An 18,587-nucleotide genomic window follows, 5' to 3' on the forward strand; every position below is an offset into this window, starting at 1 on the left:
TTGTCGCCCGGTCTCACGAACACTTCTGCAGCTTCCTGGTTGAAAACAATCCCATTTGCTTTTGCCGTTTTTATTTATTATTTTCCACCAGCTAGTGATGTAGTAGTTGTGCCATGTGACGTGTACGTACATTAGGGTGACCATACGTCCTGGTTTCCCAGGACATGTCCTGGTTTTGCATTGACTGTCCTGGTGTCCTGGGAAGTCGAGGAAAATGCTTGATTTGTCCTGGTTTTTCTCCTGGAAGCCTAATATATTTCTATTCCAGTCTTTGCTTTTCACTATGCTTCAGATCGCAGTTACGACCGACCGCAATCATAACTGCAACGTATACTCATCCTCCATTGGAATGTGACAAACAAAACTTAATGCAGTCGAATCTCCCAATTGTACCTTCCGATGGTTTTTTTTAATCTCTCAAGAGTGCCTCGTCAATATCGATGAAACATTGGTTATCAGCGCTTCTTCTCGGCTACAATCGCCTTTCAATCCGGGACCCGAAGAATTCCCTTTGGTACCTCTGAAAAGATACATCAGCGTTTTGGTGCTTCTTTGTCGATACCAGTCACTCTGCTTGTCAACAGTGCAGTGAATCAAACGAACGTTTGTACCTAAAGTCTGCTATATATATTATAAAAGTATTATAAACATGCAAAGCAATCGAATAATAAAATTCGTCCCAAGCCAGTTTGAACAATAAAACACCGTTACTTTCATCGGTGCGATATCGTTCATTCATTTTCAAACAAAATTGAAACTCAACAGCAAAATTCAACAGCAAATTTGCAAATGCAGTTCAGGCTAACGGAAGTCGTTGTTATACAAGCCCACCACACTCTCGTTACTGATAACGATTAAAACTTTTGCCATAATGGAAAGCTACGCTATGGAATACATGAAATACGTCGTTGAGCATGGTAATGTTAGGACCAAGATACCCGTATATATTGACAATGATTAGATTGATATGCGTCTGCATGATCTACACCTGGGTACTATTAATAAATTAATTACAACCATCATGTCGGAATACGCAAGATTTAAGTTTGAAACCAGGAGAAAAATTTTCTAGGTATTTCCAACAGTGTTTCTTTCGTGAAAATGCGAGTGACGGAACCTATTCCGTCATATCTGAACTTTCAATTCAAAACAAAACGCGTGACCAAACCTCAAATCACGCTGTGCACGTATGAAGGACAGACCCCTGCGTGCCCTACGTTGTTACACAAGAAGATACACTACGAGAAACCATGTACACAAACCTCTAACGAAGCAATATCAACTGCAAGCATACCCATCACACAGGCCTTCATCAACATCAACTAAATCACAAACCACTGGAGTTGCAGCTCAAGCACCAACGAATACTGCAACAACAGAACCTACGCACAGCGTGTCCGATCATTGTGATGCGCCTATTACTTCCCAATCAACTGCTAGCACCACCGATAATAAAGTAAATAATAAAGAACACGGATACGCAATCGTGACCCGTAGGCCCCACAAACAACTCAAACCAGGTAATCGTGAAAGCCCATAGAACATTAACAGCGAGGATAGCATGAACGAAAACGATATACCGAGAGAAAGCGGAAGAAGTGATCCACAAGAAACAAGAGGCAATGAAATAAATCGATCTTCAATAAGAAATAAGATCTTTATGCAAAGTAACAAAGCGCGTACACAAGATCGGATGGATACACAATAAAATTCGTTTTTTTTATTTCGATTATAGAAGTTTTAACCTTAAGGTCATTCGCCTCTTCGGGTTAGAAAAATCTCTTATGAAAATTTCTAACCCTATGTGCGGGGTCGGGGCTCGAACCCAGGTGCGCTGTGTACAAGGCAATCGATTTACCAACTACGATACGCCTACCCCCAATTCGATTTATTTATTTTTATATACACATTGATAATAATCAGGTAATGTATTGAGGCGTGGTAATGTCGACTGAGAGGTAGCGGGGGAAGCAGTACTCTTTCGACTGTCCTGGTTTTTTACTCGCCTGATATGGTCACCCTAACGTACATGAGCCGTAGAATGTCTATGTGGTTAAATTCACTGCTTGGGAAGACCGACAGTGTCAAACGAGGACGTGTTTACATTTTCGCATAAAATAAATTAAAAATTATAACTCTGTCGTTCACTGCGGTGTTATTGTCCGTGTTTGAATCACATGGAGCTCTAGTGCAGTTTCATTAGAGTACACTATGTGAACTACAGGTACAACTCGATTATATTAGTTGTTGATTTGAAAGATACTTAATCTGAAAGTACAAATCCTTGAGAATATTGTCCTAATTTTTTTGTAGAGATCCGAGAAATATATCGAAAGCTACAGCGCCTCCAAGCGCGCTTCGTCTACTAAGAGTTGTGGTTACTTGAAATTCTAAACTCGATTTTCTCGAAATGTCGTACTTCCAAAAATAGTTTTTCCGTGATCACGATAGGGATCTTTAGGGGTGTGCAGGTTAAGACATATTCCGGTGCAGATTAGTACCGTGAGTTAATATCTCAGTCCATTTTCAATTTTTACGCCCAAAACCATTGAAAAAAAAATTAGTTTGTTTCCTTTTAGGAAAATAACACATCCAAACTCATGCGACTTGCACGACTCTATAGGTTGCCTTATCAGATCTACCATAGTTTGCAGATGAAATTTGGGATGGCAGACTGCTGGCACATTGCAAAAGTACCAGATCATGCTGTGTGGGTTGCTGTCCCGGTTAACAATGAGGCGAACGAGATATTTGCAGATAAGTCATTTAGTAGGACAACTGTCAGTTTGTTGGTTGAATTTAATTTGTTTTTTTTTTTTTAATTTCAAAATCAGAAAAGAATAATTCAGGTTTAAGAACGATATAAGTGTACTCGTAAGGACACCCGCTATCTATACATTTGAAAAACTGACACAATTTTTCCAAATTAAAGATCCCTATTGCCGAAAAAACGCTCAACCGATTTTCTTAATTTTTTTTAATTGATCGTTATAAATTTTTCTCGTACCTTAACGATTCCTTTTTTATGCATTTATTTTTATTTTGTACATGAGAATTTTTTAATTCATTTTTTAAAGCTTGAAGCAGCGGCTTTTTAGGAAAAACGTCACCGAATGCAGAAAAAAATATTATTTATTCAACTAATTGTTAGGGTATGAGGATTACTCATATACTTATGGATTTTTTTTATGTTTTGGGATTTTAGTTGATCTATTGGTCTTTAGTCGTGATCACCGCAAACCTGTTCAATAAAAAACGGGTTTCGGGGAAAAATCCATAACTCCGCCAATTATTAATATATTTTTATAAACTTATGTTTGTTTTTTTCACTGAAAAATGTACTACCAAAATACTATAAATTTGATGTAATGAAATCATTTCCTTTGCGTAAATTTAAAGTTTCTTGACATATGATTCTACACAAAAATGTTGAAATTTTTCCACATAAATGAAGAAACTTAGCGAGTATTGGCGCTTAAACGAAGGCCTGAGTACCAGCTCTATCGGTTTATGAAATAAAAGACGATTTTACTCTTCATTCAATGGCCCAACTAAATCGCCAGCATCTAGTTTAACCTACAGACACTTTATATAACCGACTTGCGTAGAGAAAATCAGTAAAACTAGCAACCATGAATGTAAACTGACTTCACGGAAGCTCCCATAAGCTTTGCATGGGCTTCCTCTTGTACTTCCCCTCCCAATACCCTCATGCTCGTTTGGCTGCACTTTTTGACAGTCCGTTTGGCTGCAATTTTTGACACTTCGCTAGTCTGTGTATAAAGTGTCTGTAGTTTAACCTAGAAAAACACAAGAAATAGAACTGCGGAGACTCTTTTTTGAATCGATTGGATTCGGGTTTAGCTGTCAAAAAACGAATCCAATCGAACATTTCCTATCCTTATAACATTGGACGTGTTGCCATACAAAGCCGGGGCATACGGTGCTAAAAATGCTGTTTTTTCTCTTCGCAGTTCTCTTTCTAGAGTTTTTCTAGTTTAACTCACCTAGCCGCCTTTTCGTTTTTTTTTTGTGCATACTCCTTACCCTTCCTGAGTTTAGCCTACCTTTTATGCATGATGTACCTAAAAAAACGCAAACCGTTTCAGTCTCAACCAATACACGCACAGACTGCAATTTATCTCTACCTACCAATGCTGCCTTTAAATAGTCGACCATCGCGGTACATAAGCATCATTCTTGACAGATCGCTCAATTGAATAGGATTGAAGTGCAAGCCGGTTAATATTAGGTACATATTAACCGGTTTTTTCTTATACCCAATCGCCACTGATTAATCACTGGACTAAGGCAATGGTGTCGGGTGCGGTTAAGTTTAATCTGCTGAATTTATTCTTACTGGTAAGATACATCGTTCTCTGTTTGTGAAAATATGTTTCCTAATTTGGATGTGTTTTTTCGCAGTTGTTCAAACGAATCGAATGTGAAGCTGGTGTAAAGGTGATTCAAAATGGCGAAAATTGAAACAGCAGCTTGTGATTTTAAGGAAAATTTTGTCGCTATTAAAAGCGGAACCGGCGGACCACAACCAACAGTAAAAGGAAGGGAAACTGAAAAACGTTCCAACACTTACTATGAAGTGAACGTTAACAAATAGTGAGGCTATTCTAGTTCGAAGCGAGTGCGGATTTCACAGAAAGGGAACTGTTCGATGGTGAAATTTCTAATTCAAAACCTTGAAGTGAAAATCATTTAGCGTTAGTATTATCGATTGTACACTGGCGCAGTTTACCACGGATACGGTTAAAAAATAATTACGCCATTTCAGACAAGTGATTGTATATTTGGAATGGAAGTTTGGATTGATCAATTGATCCGCAAACAGGATAGGCATCATTCCAAGTAACAAATGTCCAGAGAAACAAATGTGTTGAGTATTCATAAAGGTTTTCGAATGCTCTTTTCCCCATTGATATTTTTTCCCATGACAGACCACATTTCGTTTCTATACTGCGTAAGGATCGATTTTTCACGAGTAACCGACAATTGGATTCATTAGCAGTACGGTGAAATTAAAAGTATACTATCACGACGTGTCTCTTCGAAGGAAAAAAGAAAATTTTCTTGCTGCTTATCCCACAAACTTGAGTGCGGCTAAGAAAATGTGGAACACTGGAGCATCGCATCAAACAAGTAACTTAGTTTTTAAGAATATGCAATAGGTTAGATTCAAAGGGAAACGTGACTTTTACATCAAATTGTGGTATTTGACCAGTGACTAGCTCAGGTAAAATTAATCTGAAGAAATGAACTAGCCATGCGGAGAATTTGTATTAAATTTAGTATATGAAATTCTAGTTTAGCATGTCAGGTAGTGTTAGGTAGTGATATTTAAAATTTCCGAGCATTTATGAAAAGTTTCAAGAGACTGCTTAGTACGCAACTGTAATCAGCATTTGACTTTCGTCGATTGCATGAGTGTTAAAAGTATGAAAAGTGAACAATGTGCTCAAGAAATTGGTAATTTGAAGCTATTATATGTTTCCTTGGGGATTGAAATCATATTTTTGTCGATTGACTAACTTCAAACATATGCAACGTTTATACTTCCGGATCGATGAAAACCATTAGAAATAATTTCTGTTTCTATGCTGGAATCTTCCAATTCAAGAAGACGAACTTACTTATAGGAAAATGACCACTTTTACTTACTTTCATTTTTTATTGCCAGTTTTGCTTCGGAGCAAAACTCTCTCGTCGCCACTTTTATGTTTTGCTTAGTAATTCTTTATATTTAAACAATCTTATCCAACACCCGTAATGTCTATTAAATCAGTCAGATGTCCCAAGAAGCTCCCTCGTCGCCAGTTGTAAGGTTTGGCTTGTTAGGATTTTGTGGTCTGACTTCTTCCTAACAGTTCCATAAAATTCAAACGTTCTGATGTTGTGGTTAGCTCTAAGCTTTACGACTGATAGTATGTCTAGCCTATCGAAGACTGAAGCAACGAAGCTTCACTGCTGCAGGTTTTTTCGCTGCAATGTCTCATTCTACTTTCTTCCTGCATACTGCTTAAGATTAATTCAGTTAATCTGACTGAGACAAACAAAACTTTCGGGCAATCGTAAAAAAACGTACTTCAATTATTGTCGTTTCTATTAAAAACTTCTATCTGACCTCATTTAGTCCATTGCATTGCATTTATTTATTGGTGTGAGATAAAAGAATTAGATCACCGAACTAATTCTTTTATTAATTTATTCACTTCTTTTAATATCTATTACTTAACTTCACGTCTGAACTCAGGCAACCAACAACCGTAGTTTCTATTGAGATCGTGAGATTTCGCAAAAAAAACTCCCTCGTCGCCAGTTGTAATGTTCGGCTTGAATCGAATTTTGTGTGTCGATTTGAGATGTTCTGGATCGACGACACAGTTGAGCTCCAAATTTTGTATGTTGAGTTTATTGAAGATGCAAACTTTATTTGAAATCACTTTTTGTTTACATGTTTCCATAGCAACCCGTGACTCCAGTGTTGCCGGTTTTGTTTCTAATGTTTCATTCCTCTAATACCATCTTCTGGTATCCAACAATTGTATTTTCTATTGAAATAGTTAGATTTCTCATAAAATTCCCTCGTCGCCAGCAGTTGTTATATTCGGCTTGAATCGAAATCTGTACATCGACTTTGCCTCATGAGTAGTTGTGAAGGTGTAGTGTTCGAATGTTGTGGGCCGATATCACGACGCCACTGTTGAGTTCTAAATTTTGTAGATTTCACTGACCTTCTGACTCTGCAAAGAAACACTTTAGACACTCATAACCAACAACCGTAGTTTCTATTGAAATCGTGAGTGTGAATCGTGAATAATTGCGATGACTATCACCAAACGCACTTGTCGCTGCGATTTAGAACCGACTTGGTTCTTTATAACTTGTTATTATTGTTTACAATGAGCTTTCTGTAATGTTTCTCGGAAGGGGAAACAGACGATCCACTGGTCTTCTGATATCTTGTGTTGCAGTACATCTTTTAGCCTTTAGGTATATAACAATTATCACATATATAATACTTATTAATCCTGTACCCATTAACACATAGCTCAAAATAGGTCGATTTACATTTTCCTCATTAAAATTGTTTGTTATGATAGTAAAATTTTTACTTCTAAATGGGTTTTCCGGTTTGGGTAATTCCCTTGTGTTATTATTTCTAGGTTCAATATTAAAATTTACTTGAATCCTGTCCTTGAAAAACATTTTTGCCTTACTTTCTTCTTTAGCTATGAAGCCGTACATAGTGCTTTTATTACTCTGTATCCTACAATCTGAATCTAATCTAACTACAGCAACTTTGTATGGTTGTGATATAATGTTATTCCGGCAATGGATTATAATGCTCGTTGTAACGCTGGCGTAGTAAAGAACTTGGTCCGCGTCCATGAGTGTCGTTAACTCGGCATATGGTCCGCAGCATTTCATACTCCGTTCTGCTGATCACGATTGTATACATCGCGATTATAATTGTTCCGTTGATCTGATGTGCTTCGTATTTTACTAATGATGGTTGTCGAAGAATTGTTAGTCCCGCTGGTAATGTCGCGGAAATATTATCGGCTGCCGTAGTGAGTTCATCCTCCGTAAGTGGGTATGCTCACATTCTAGTGGGAATGTTGCTATAACAAGTGCGTCTGGAATGCGTCCATCTGGTTATGCAAGTTGGATTTGAAAACGATCGTTCGAGCAATTTACGATCTGTGGGAAATATGAGTGTGGCCTCGTTTCAAGTGGCCTGACTAAAAGATATGTTAGATTTGGGTTTTATGACATGTGACCTGAGAAGGATTGACATTGGTGCATGTAGGGATTGGTTTTTATGATTTGTGGAAATATTTTGTGATGTTATAAAGTAAGTCCGTTACACTACACTTCGTGTACGAACTCAAACAAAACATGTGCACATATTCGTCTGCACAACCGAACCTCATGTACATACACGGTGTGTGTACACGGATGTTTGCACATCGTTCGCTACAGTTTGCACATCGTTCGCTTGAGTTCGAGGCGAACCTGTACATCGAGACGAAGCATGTTTAAGGTTGAACGCGTGCACGAAATTTTGTACACAGGCACAAACTTATGGATGTTCATGGGAAGTCTGGTTGTCATTCTCTGTCTCAACTTTTCCCTTAACTATATTCATTCTGAAAAACCGATGTACTTTCATTCTACTGTACTTATTCTATAAAACAATGTCTTCTCACTCCAATATTTTGAAGTCAAATGATTTTCAATCAATGCTACCAACCACCGCTATTTGTATTAGACACAAACTCGAGCGTCACCTAACAAAGGTTGACTTGCAAACTAAACTAAGTATACTAAACTACGACTGTACTTGGTGCTAACAATGTACTTTTAAAGGGCTCTTTGAATAATACTAAAATTTCCAATCCTTGACCAGTTCTTCCTCGTAACTCGGGAAGCTATCTCAAGGTAGAAATTTAGTGTTTTCAAATGCCTTTCGGATATCGTGAGTTCGGATTGTTTTTGAACTAATAACACTTGTCACAAGAGTTCACGTAGCAACTGTGTACTGCAATAGAGTGATACTGAATACTGATTTATTTTATACAATTTTAGACTATATATACATGAATTCCTTATAACTAATGTTTAACTATACTCTTTCAGCCTACTCTATCTATCTCTGCCTGTACAAGTTTTATTTTCCTTTTCGCTTTTGTGGTGCGCTGATAAAAGCACCCGCATTATCCCTCTTTTATGTTATGACACGTAGGCGTGCCAGACAGACGATCGCATGGAAATTTCGTATATTGTTTTAACCGTTTCCCTATCTGCCAGCTTGGGTAAGAAGTTTTATTGCCTTTTTCCTTTCGTCTGTACAATATCAGTGCATGCCTCACAATCTTTATCGCTATGCACATTTTTGGAATAACAAATTTGAGATACTTTGGCTAGACTGACAGCAAATAAATAATGTTGGGTGGTTCTGGTTTCTAGAGTGATCATTATTTGCTATTCGTAACGACTGTCATCATTGATAAAAACAATCATCATTATTCCCTTCGCCTACTGGGGCTAGATCATATCCATGTTTACTAATGAATTTTTGCTCCATTGGTGAGCCCCGTTTACGGCCCTATTCTCACAGTCACGTCACTTAGTGAGAATAGGGCCCACTATATTAACGGACACTACTGTAGTTATTCTGCAAAACTATCACTTTAGTTCGATGTTCTGAAGTCAAAACAAATTTTCAACAAATGCTACCAACAGCTGTAATTTGTATTAGAAAAAATAATTTAAATTCTCTTTCTATCCACATATCGTATTTCTAACCTACTTGCTGAAAATTGTTAAACAGCTCAAATGGATATTTCAGTTTAACTCTTATTAAAACTCATTTAATTGGTCAGTTTAATGTATTTGGCCTGAAAGTTATGCGCTTGGCGCACTATTTTGCATCCTCGAACAAACCGACCAAGTAGACATCGTTGGCTTCTCGGGGCATCATTACGACTGAGCTTTGTGAGCGTAGCTCGACTTTGCAGTCATGTACAACCTCAGCAGTACAACAGTAGCTGGGGCACTTTTTCGGACCGTCGTCTTTGCTTTCTTTCGGTGGACTGGCTGCTTGCTAGTACTTGAACGAATACGAAAGATAAGAAAAACCGACCGACAGATATTTATATAATCGCCGCGCTAATATGCACTACTATCGCTTTCTCGCTCGTTCTCGTGCCGTGCATGAGCCTTTCCTTTCCGTCCGGCTTCTAATGGCATAACCAAAGGAATATGCCGTCTTTGCTCCACCAACTGCTCCCGTCAAGGTACCCAATACGAATAATCACTGCTCGCTCGGCCAAACGGGTTTCGTTTACAATTTGACTAAAAAATAATAGCGACGTAGCCTACGGTCACAGCAACTAACATGTGCTGTTTGCACTGTAGCTGTATTACTTGGTTGCACTGTTCACGGTTGGGGCGACGATTTTGTCGTTTGTCTTTTACACTGATTATATATTGTTCACATATGCTTTTTCGTGAAATATTATTTCACACACTTCATCGGTGTAAAAAAAACTGCACTGAGACTTCCAGTGTATCATATTTGTTTGTTTAGATTCTACTCGCGGAGGGCCCGAGATTTAGCGAATTCTATAAACTGAAAAAAATTTACACTTATTCCATCCATCCATTCATTAACCCATTAATAGTTATGCGGCACTACATACTGTTCTTTGGTTCATCCGTTTATACTTGCTTCTCAAGCTCTGATCAATACTTTCTAATGAGTGTTTTCTCTACCGAGGCAGCCCGTTTTACTCTTAAAGTACGCAAACTAGTCTAAGAAGACGACAAAAATTACTTTTACTGAGATCAATGTTGACAAATATTGCCCTTATACTGTGAAGCAGGGCTCTCTATTACTGGCTCGAATCAAAACACATCGAAATGTCAATTGACAATACGTTCATCCGGGGTGTTCATTTTGGCTGGATGTTGTTGGCTCGAATCAAAACTCGTCGAAAGTAAACAAACTTCATTCTGTAGCGTCAAACTGGCGCCCAGGTGGCGAAATCATTAGAGTTCCACATAACCGATGCCTACGAACCAAAGCGGTGCAAAGCCGCTGAGGATCCGCCAGGCGAAGTGGCCGCCGACCCGCCGTCGGAAGCAAGCGAACCTTTGATCCACTCGTTTGCGCAGCTTGCTCAAATATAGGGAATATCCGTAGTAGTAACAGTAACGATGTCGTACAGCACAAATAACATTTCGACAAGTTTTGATTGGAGCCAATAATAGGGACCCTTCATGTTTACATTTTTCTAGCGCTACCAATTTTATTTTGATTCAACCACCCATTGTGGCAACGCCATACCGCTTTTTACGCGTGCCGGCCGACTCCCTAGAAAATCTGCCAGAACGACTCCCTGGAATCACGACTCCCTAGCAATTCTGCCAGCAAAAGACCTTTTTGTAATTCGAGTTTGGAGACTTCTCGGGTGTAGATACACCTCCAAATAAAAACCTAACGCGGAGTTCTCTGACAACTCAGACTTCGTTCAATTAAACCAAATGTTCATTTCACCAAACATGATTATGAGCTATCCTTCGGAAATGCTTGCAATCTTTATTTAAATTCATCAACTTTCGACTGCATTCAAATTCAAAAATTATGTACCGAATGGCACGGTATCTTCATACTTTAGATATCATGGGTCGAATTAATTGGTATCATAAAGGATTCAATGTTCTTCACTATTTCAATCCGCTCCATTTTCTTTGTCGCATTATTTCATTTACGGGTATTATTTCTTAATTTCCCTCGAACATTTTTGGTACCCAGAGCCATTCTCCGCGAGCTACTTCCCGCATAAATAAAAACTTTATCTGGAATCCTCCATATTATACAAAAATCATAAGTGCTATGGTAACCACATACGTTAAGGTCTATTTATGATATTACGATAAACGCGTTTTCCTGTAAAATTACAGAATGAAGATACGAGTTATTGTTACAATATAGGGAATGGTTATAATATAATATTGTATGTTAGAAAAGAATTGAGGTGCTTCTGCAGGATTATTAAAAAATATATCGAAACGATTTGAATTGAAGTCACAATGATGGTAGTCGTTTTCATATGGTTCTGTAAGGTTTGCTTTAAAGAAAAACGTGTATCGTTACAATTTCCTTACAATATTACCATAATGTTCACCTCAAGTCGAATCGTTTGGTTACAGTTTTCAATAATTCTTTATATTGAATTGAATGTGTTGTTAAAATGAAATAACGAATCTTTGTTTATTGCACATATTTATTGGGAAAAAATAATAATCTATCCACGGATAAAGTGCTTTAATACTTTATTATTATGTCTTACCAAGTGGAAATCAGATTATTTAGGTTGGATAAAAGAAATTCCAAATTTAATTTTTGGCGCACAGGTTTCGTTTTTGGACAAAATCTAAAGCTTCATACATTTCTGTAAAAAATGAAATGAATCCGCAAGGCTGTCAATAATGTTTTACTCAGCGAAGGTCGATTAGATCAATTCACATTTCTCGACAAACATATGACTACGGCCCAAAAGCCAACTGTCAAAATCCACTTTGAATGGAAATTCCGGACAAACCGTTACACGCCAATCACAGATGTTGGTAGTAAATGAAAGAGAAAAGTTTTCTCTTTCATAAACTGTTGTGAACTGTGTTCGATTAGTAACGGTTTGTCTGGAATTTCCATTCAAAGAGGATTTTGACAGTTGGCTTTTAGGCCGTAATCATATGTTTGTCGAGATTTCATCTATAGCAAAAATTTGTTTATAAGCACATTCAGCAAAATGGTAAAACTAATCATAATCAAATTTAGTATATGGCAAAATATATCACATCGTAACACTGCCGTTTAAGAGGTTCTGTTAGTAGGAAGGAGCTTCACGTATTTAGGATGGACTTCTAAAGAAGTAGCCCTTCTTTAGAAGTCCATCCATGTAGTGCAGTCCTAGCAACTCAAGAATTTCAATCCTCCTCTTATACCTTTTTCTTAAGTGGATCAATGTAAATGTATTACATTTTTCGTATACGTCATGAGTCTTTTTAACAACGTAAGTACACAGCTGCCGGAAGTTGCTACACCTGTCAAGACGAGGAGAGATGGTCAATTCTGATAACAGATGCATCATCCAGATTCTCGATTTGCCTAACCAACCAGATTCAACGGTTTATATATTATATATGAATGTATTGTATCAAACACGCGGCTCACCATCACCGAAAGGCTCACAAACCTCCTCTTAAACCAATTCAAGGAAAATTAAGGGAAAATTTGAATTGAAGTTCCAACCATATACGGTATGCTCCGTAATTATTCAGCTCTTACAATCATGGTCATTCGTAATCATCAACAGTTTATTAGTATATGACATGTCGATTTACCCTCTTCCTAAAGTCGATTGTGGCTAGATTATTATGAAGACCAAAATACGTTCCACAAGATTACAGACATAGCTCAATTGGTAAAAGCGGCAGTACCACCACCATAAGATGTCAACAACCGAACATGGAGGACGGCATGCAATCAAATCACAGATTACCATAAATCGATAGAATAAAAAAAGTTATTCGAACTGATGAGGAGGAGGGGGAAGAGGCTCTTGGGTGAATCAGAAAAAAAAAACATTTATAAAGTTCTTTTTACATCAGCCGCATTTGATAGTGTCGATAAAGTAGTTTATTATACACACTCATCACATTTTGCCCATCGCATAGTGTCACTCGAAAACTATAACTATACTATTCGAGAAATGGTTATCTGTGGTTACAATACACCAAATGATCGAAACGATTTGTGGTATGGCACCATGTTTGTTTTGCGTCACGATTTGTTATATTGTAAAAAAAAACATTAAATGAATTGTGTGTAGTGTAAGATTAGACTAATCGAACAGCATTTCTTCACCATGTTTATGGTAGAATGTTTATAAACTGTAACTGTAACATTATAATGTACCTTGTTAACATAATTATATCCAATAACAATGGAGTACCGCAAAAATGGATTATAAGATCACCATTCCCCTTATAATATGCCCTAAAATTTGTTTGAAGAAATTGGCATTTTTGAATGGTAACGTTACTTAACGACCTATTCGGCAAATGGTACAAGTGGCGCTGACCATACGTGGAATAGTCAATATGATTGCCGGTAGCGTTGGTTTATCGTTTCGCTAATGATAAGAGGAAACTTTAGAGAATGGTTTTTAAGGTCCTAATACCATTGCGGTTATCTTACAGGAATGGTCACCAAATATTCGGGTTGTCACATATTCCATGAAAATACTCTGTAACAATTGGTACCACTTCGACTTGTATTTTACTGTACTATCAGTGTACAGTAAAATACACGACCATGGATTTCTAAGCGACCCGTAAACGATGGTGGTGTCTACTGTCGTGAAATCCCATTAGACCAATGCTATTCGCTTGGTAGATACTGCCCAGTATTTCAAGCGGTCAAATTGATTATTTTGAATAGCGTACAATCTGCTCTTCAACAGAAAGCTCGGAACAATCGTTTCTGTATATGGTAAAATAAATGTACCTAGAAAAGATACTAGTGTAACGCCCATAGTTTAGATATAAAAATTACCAACTGATTAAATGAAAAGAATAAAAAATCCACGATAGAAAAACTCGTTTAGCTACTAGTAATGTTTTGTACCTATGAAGAACCCTTTCTGGGTAGACGAACTCTCTCAGTATATGAGGTATATGGAACATAGGCATATTGTTGAATTTAGGTACTATTTACAATAATATAGAATTAAGGGCGGTTAGGTTGAGTTTAAATCTTTTTTATTGATTTATATTAGAACAATAAATAAACTACAAAAGATCTTTTAGGGATACGAATAAAAAGTAGCTTGCAATAATGACAACCTTACGCAAATTATCGAAATACGAAGGGAAAAGACGAAAGTAGGAGGGCAAGTTTAAATAAAAGAAATTGTAATCAATCTGTTGCTAGATTTTTGAACAATAGCAGAGCAAACAAAGAAACAGACAACTGTGAATTTCATCAACAAATCTAACATGAGTATATGTAGCAGTGTTAAAGTTTACTCTAACAAATAAAAAGAAAAAATGCAATACAGAAACACAAAAACACGGCCGTCAAATGTTTTTTTTTACTTCTCCAAGCTAAGTCATCCGAAAAAATGTCCTAATCGGCGTCAAATTCCGCCAGCCAACTGAGCTAATCTGTCTATTTTGGGAGAACTGCTAGATTATAATTATTTAAGGTTTAACGGAGCACGCCTCGAAAGGCGGCCATTTTGGAATACGAAAATAGCACCATTGAAAATAACTTCATGACAATGAATCAATTGATAGAGTACTATTGATTGATTTTCGTGAAGATTTTTACAAAGGTGTGAGAAAAAACTGCTTTTTTCGTTTTCCAAAATGATCGCTTTTCCAAGCTTTCTCAGTTAAACCTTAAGGTTGCCATTTTGTCTGCATTTCTCTCCGCATATCTCTCCCTGGAGGATAACTAGTATCAGGTATGTATACATTGATAAAATCGAAAGGTGTGAACATTTGCCATTTTCAAGTGTATTAGTTGCTAGCGGAATTAAGTTAACTATGGCGTCCGGGCTTCGCGGTATATTTTCAGCAAAATTTATCCGAGCAGCGGTTAGAAATTCTGGCTGCTTTTCGGCGGAACTTCGGTTGAAATTAGCGAGCATTCCGGCTGGTTTAACCGGGGACGGAGCATGCAAGAATGTGATGCCAAAAGCAGAGCAACTGGACCAGTAAAAGGTAAATATTTACAATAACCAATCAGAACAAAATAAGGCGCCAGGTAGTTTGCTTTTCTTCTACCCGGCTTTTTACGTACCGTAATGGCGGTCTCAATTGTTCAGCTCGTAATACGTTTAATGGCCCTTTTTTACCTAAAAGAAGAGAAGATAATCGCGTAGCCAATTTGATCCAGTCCTAACCTCAATATTGAATCAGCTTCTGATTGGTCGTATTGCCAGTCAAGAGCGTTCATAATATTTCCAAACGGGATGAAAAACAGTGCTGCTGAATGTAATTTGCCTACTTTTCATACACATGAACATTTCATGCAAATTGAATAAATACCCTGAATGACGATATAACTACGTGTACTGTTAAGAGAGACACGAATTAATATTAAATTCAATTTTTAAATGCAGCTACTATTGTGAATTCTTGAGAGAGGGTCGATATTTGAGGAATAATTATTTTCAGCAATTGTGAAAAACATGCAAATGGAATCTGGCAGCGATCGATGCTTGTTGTCTTTAGAATTACGACAGGGCCTGGTAGATAAAATTAAGAAGAGCAAAAAGCCTGTTGTCGTCTCTTCTCTTAGGTTTTTTACAATAATCGTTTACGTACACTGCCCAGAGAGGTTAAGTCATCCTACGTTAGTCCAATGCGTTGGATGTTTATTCAATGAACATCCGGAATCTTCAACTGGGCGTTGCTGTCAAGCTACAAGTCAACCTATTATGAACTGAACAATTTAGACAGCTATTATGGCACGTAAAAAGCTGGATAGAAAGTTAATGTAATCTATCTTAAGATTGATACGTTAACTCAAGACCGAAGGTGTCCGTTTGTATATTTTAGTAGCATGTCTTAAAAAGCCTCATATGCTTGGTCTATAGTGTATTACCACTAAATATTCCTTACTTTTTGCTCTTTCCCCACTTAACACTTTCATGCCCTACTTTTTCCTGGTGCATGTAGAGTTTCAAAATTATTTTACCTTGAAACGGTAGGATTAAGAAACACTAAAAGCCTTTTTTCATAAAGATAGGAGCTTCCCTCGCAGTACTAGAAACTGTTAAATTTTTACCTTCCAATGGTCAATACAATTCTCTAGAATATTTACAATAGTCCAATTGCGTGGAAAACGTTACCAAAGACAATCTAAATTGATAAGTTTTATCAGTTTTCAATAATATTGTAACATAACTGAGAGATATATGAAAAATTCATTTTCCATCGCCAACGTAAACTGCCCGCTTGGAAGAAGATCGGGCAGCCAGCTGAAACCCGTCAGAATTCCGACAGCTGTCAAAATTATCAAAATGGCGTTGCCAGAATTCAGTTATACCCCTGCCAGTTATAGCAGGCAGATTCGTCTCACCAGTTCTCTTTTCTTTAACTTTGTTTAATTTTCTCCATATTAACATTTTTGATATCATGTCGTCAAGACGAATAGTTTTGGCAGATGGAAAACAAAAATTTCGTTTTGTATTTGTATCCACGTGAATTGGGACGCCATAGAAGTGTCACAATGCCCAACAGCGAGCATCGTCCGGAATTTATAAAAAAATATATATTATTTTGCGTACAAGAGTGCAAAAAAAAGTTCAATTACGTATCTTTAACGTCAGCTGTATCAGAAAAATTCTAAAACAGTCTATGGTATAATGACCCAATTGTTTTGTAAATTATGTGCATGTTGAATCAAAGAGTAGATACAGAACACTAGATTAGGATTGTCGCTGGTGTTCCCATTGTATTCGCCTCGGAACATGTTTGTTTTGCTTCCGATAAATATCTGTCAAAGTATCGAAAATCTCTCTAGTAAAAGCCTTTGGTCCGCACTTTTAGCACACGCAGAACAATATGGCCTGCTTGTAACCACAAACCGTTTAGTTGAAGTTGAGTTGAAATTAGTAAAATGCAAGGTTTGCCTATTTTTCATTTCAGTCTCGTTTATTCTGCTGTGATTTTTATGCATTCAAGACCGAAAACGTCCAATGCATAAAATTTGCAGCAGAATAAACGAGAGACAAACAGAAAAATGATGTGGTATCTGCTATGAAACAAATTTGAATGTGGCATACTATTATAATTTCATTAATTTTCACATGATATCTATGCGTGACAGATAATTTTTATGTGCTACTACAAACTACAAAAAAATATGTGTGAAATCAATATATTCAATATAACGAATTTTCTCGGTGTAAATTTTCGACTGTTATTGTTATGAAATGAAAGAGTTTGTATATACTGCATAAGGAAATGAAAATTTATCAAAATTCAGTACAAGTAGTGAAAACACAGTAGCCAAGAATGGCCATTGTTTTGCTGGCTAAAAGAAACAAAAATGATTAGTCGCTATGAAACGACGATAGAGGATTTTTTTTTTGCTTTTTTTATTTGGCCCATTTGACAGGTATGTCCCGGAATCAAAACAATGATGTTCCTACCACTGATGCCAGCGACAATCCTAATCTAGTGTTCTGTATCTACTAATCAAAGAGAGCTTGTTTTTAAAAACAAGCAAACCCATGCGACTTGCACGACTCTATAGCCCAGTTAAACTCATTCCGGAACCGGTTCGGATTTCTGAATGGAGTCATTATGGATTCCAAATGAAATGCAACAACCGATTCCGACTCAGAACCGGTTGTTGCATTTGATTTGGAATCCATACTGACTCCATTCAGGATTCCGAATGGTTTGACCGGAAGGTTGCCTTATCAGATCTACCATAGTTTGCAGATGAAACTTGGGATGACAGGCTGCTATCGGATTGCAAAAGTACCAGATCATGCTGTGTGGGTTGCTGTCCCGGTTAACAATGAGGTCAGGTAAGTCATTTAGTAGGACAACTGTCAGTTTGTTGGTTGAATTTAATTTGTTTTTTTTTTTTAATTTAAAAATCAGAAAAGAATAATTAAGGTTTAAGAACGCTACGAGTGTACTCGTAAGGACACCCGCTATCAATACATATGAAAAACTCACACAATTTTTCCAAATTAAAGATCCCTATTGCCGAAAAAACGCTCAGCCGATTTTCTTAATTTTTTTCAATTGATGATTATTGATATTTCTCGTACCTTAACGATTCCTTTTTTATGCATTTATTTTTATTTTGTAGATGAGAATTTTTTAATTCATTTTTTAAAGCTTGAAGCAGCGGCTTTTTAGGAAAAACGTTACCGAATGCAGAAAAAAATATTATTTATTCAACTAATCGTTAGGGTATGAGGATTACTCATATACTTATGGATTTTTTTTGAGTTTTGGGATTTTAGTTGATG

The 18,587-nt window shown here is 37.1% G+C and overlaps 1 long non-coding RNA gene across 2 annotated transcripts; it reads left to right on the plus strand.

Annotated features, from left to right (window-relative positions):
- Positions 1–4,216: 4,216 nt before the first annotated feature.
- LOC131685559 (uncharacterized) lies at positions 4,217–6,589 on the plus strand. 2 transcript variants are annotated; one of them, XR_009304835.1, is made up of 4 exons: positions 4,217–4,362; positions 4,426–4,718; positions 4,790–4,890; positions 4,953–6,589. It is a non-coding gene; the product is annotated as an uncharacterized LOC131685559 (long non-coding RNA). The 2 variants fall into 2 exon arrangements; XR_009304834.1 differs by having other exon boundaries at positions 4,790–6,589.
- The last annotated feature ends 11,998 nt before the right edge of the window (positions 6,590–18,587 follow it).

The sequence above is a fragment of the Topomyia yanbarensis genome, chromosome 2 (assembly GCF_030247195.1).
Source record: "Topomyia yanbarensis strain Yona2022 chromosome 2, ASM3024719v1, whole genome shotgun sequence".
In the NCBI taxonomy this organism is placed as follows: Eukaryota; Metazoa; Arthropoda; class Insecta; order Diptera; family Culicidae; genus Topomyia; species Topomyia yanbarensis.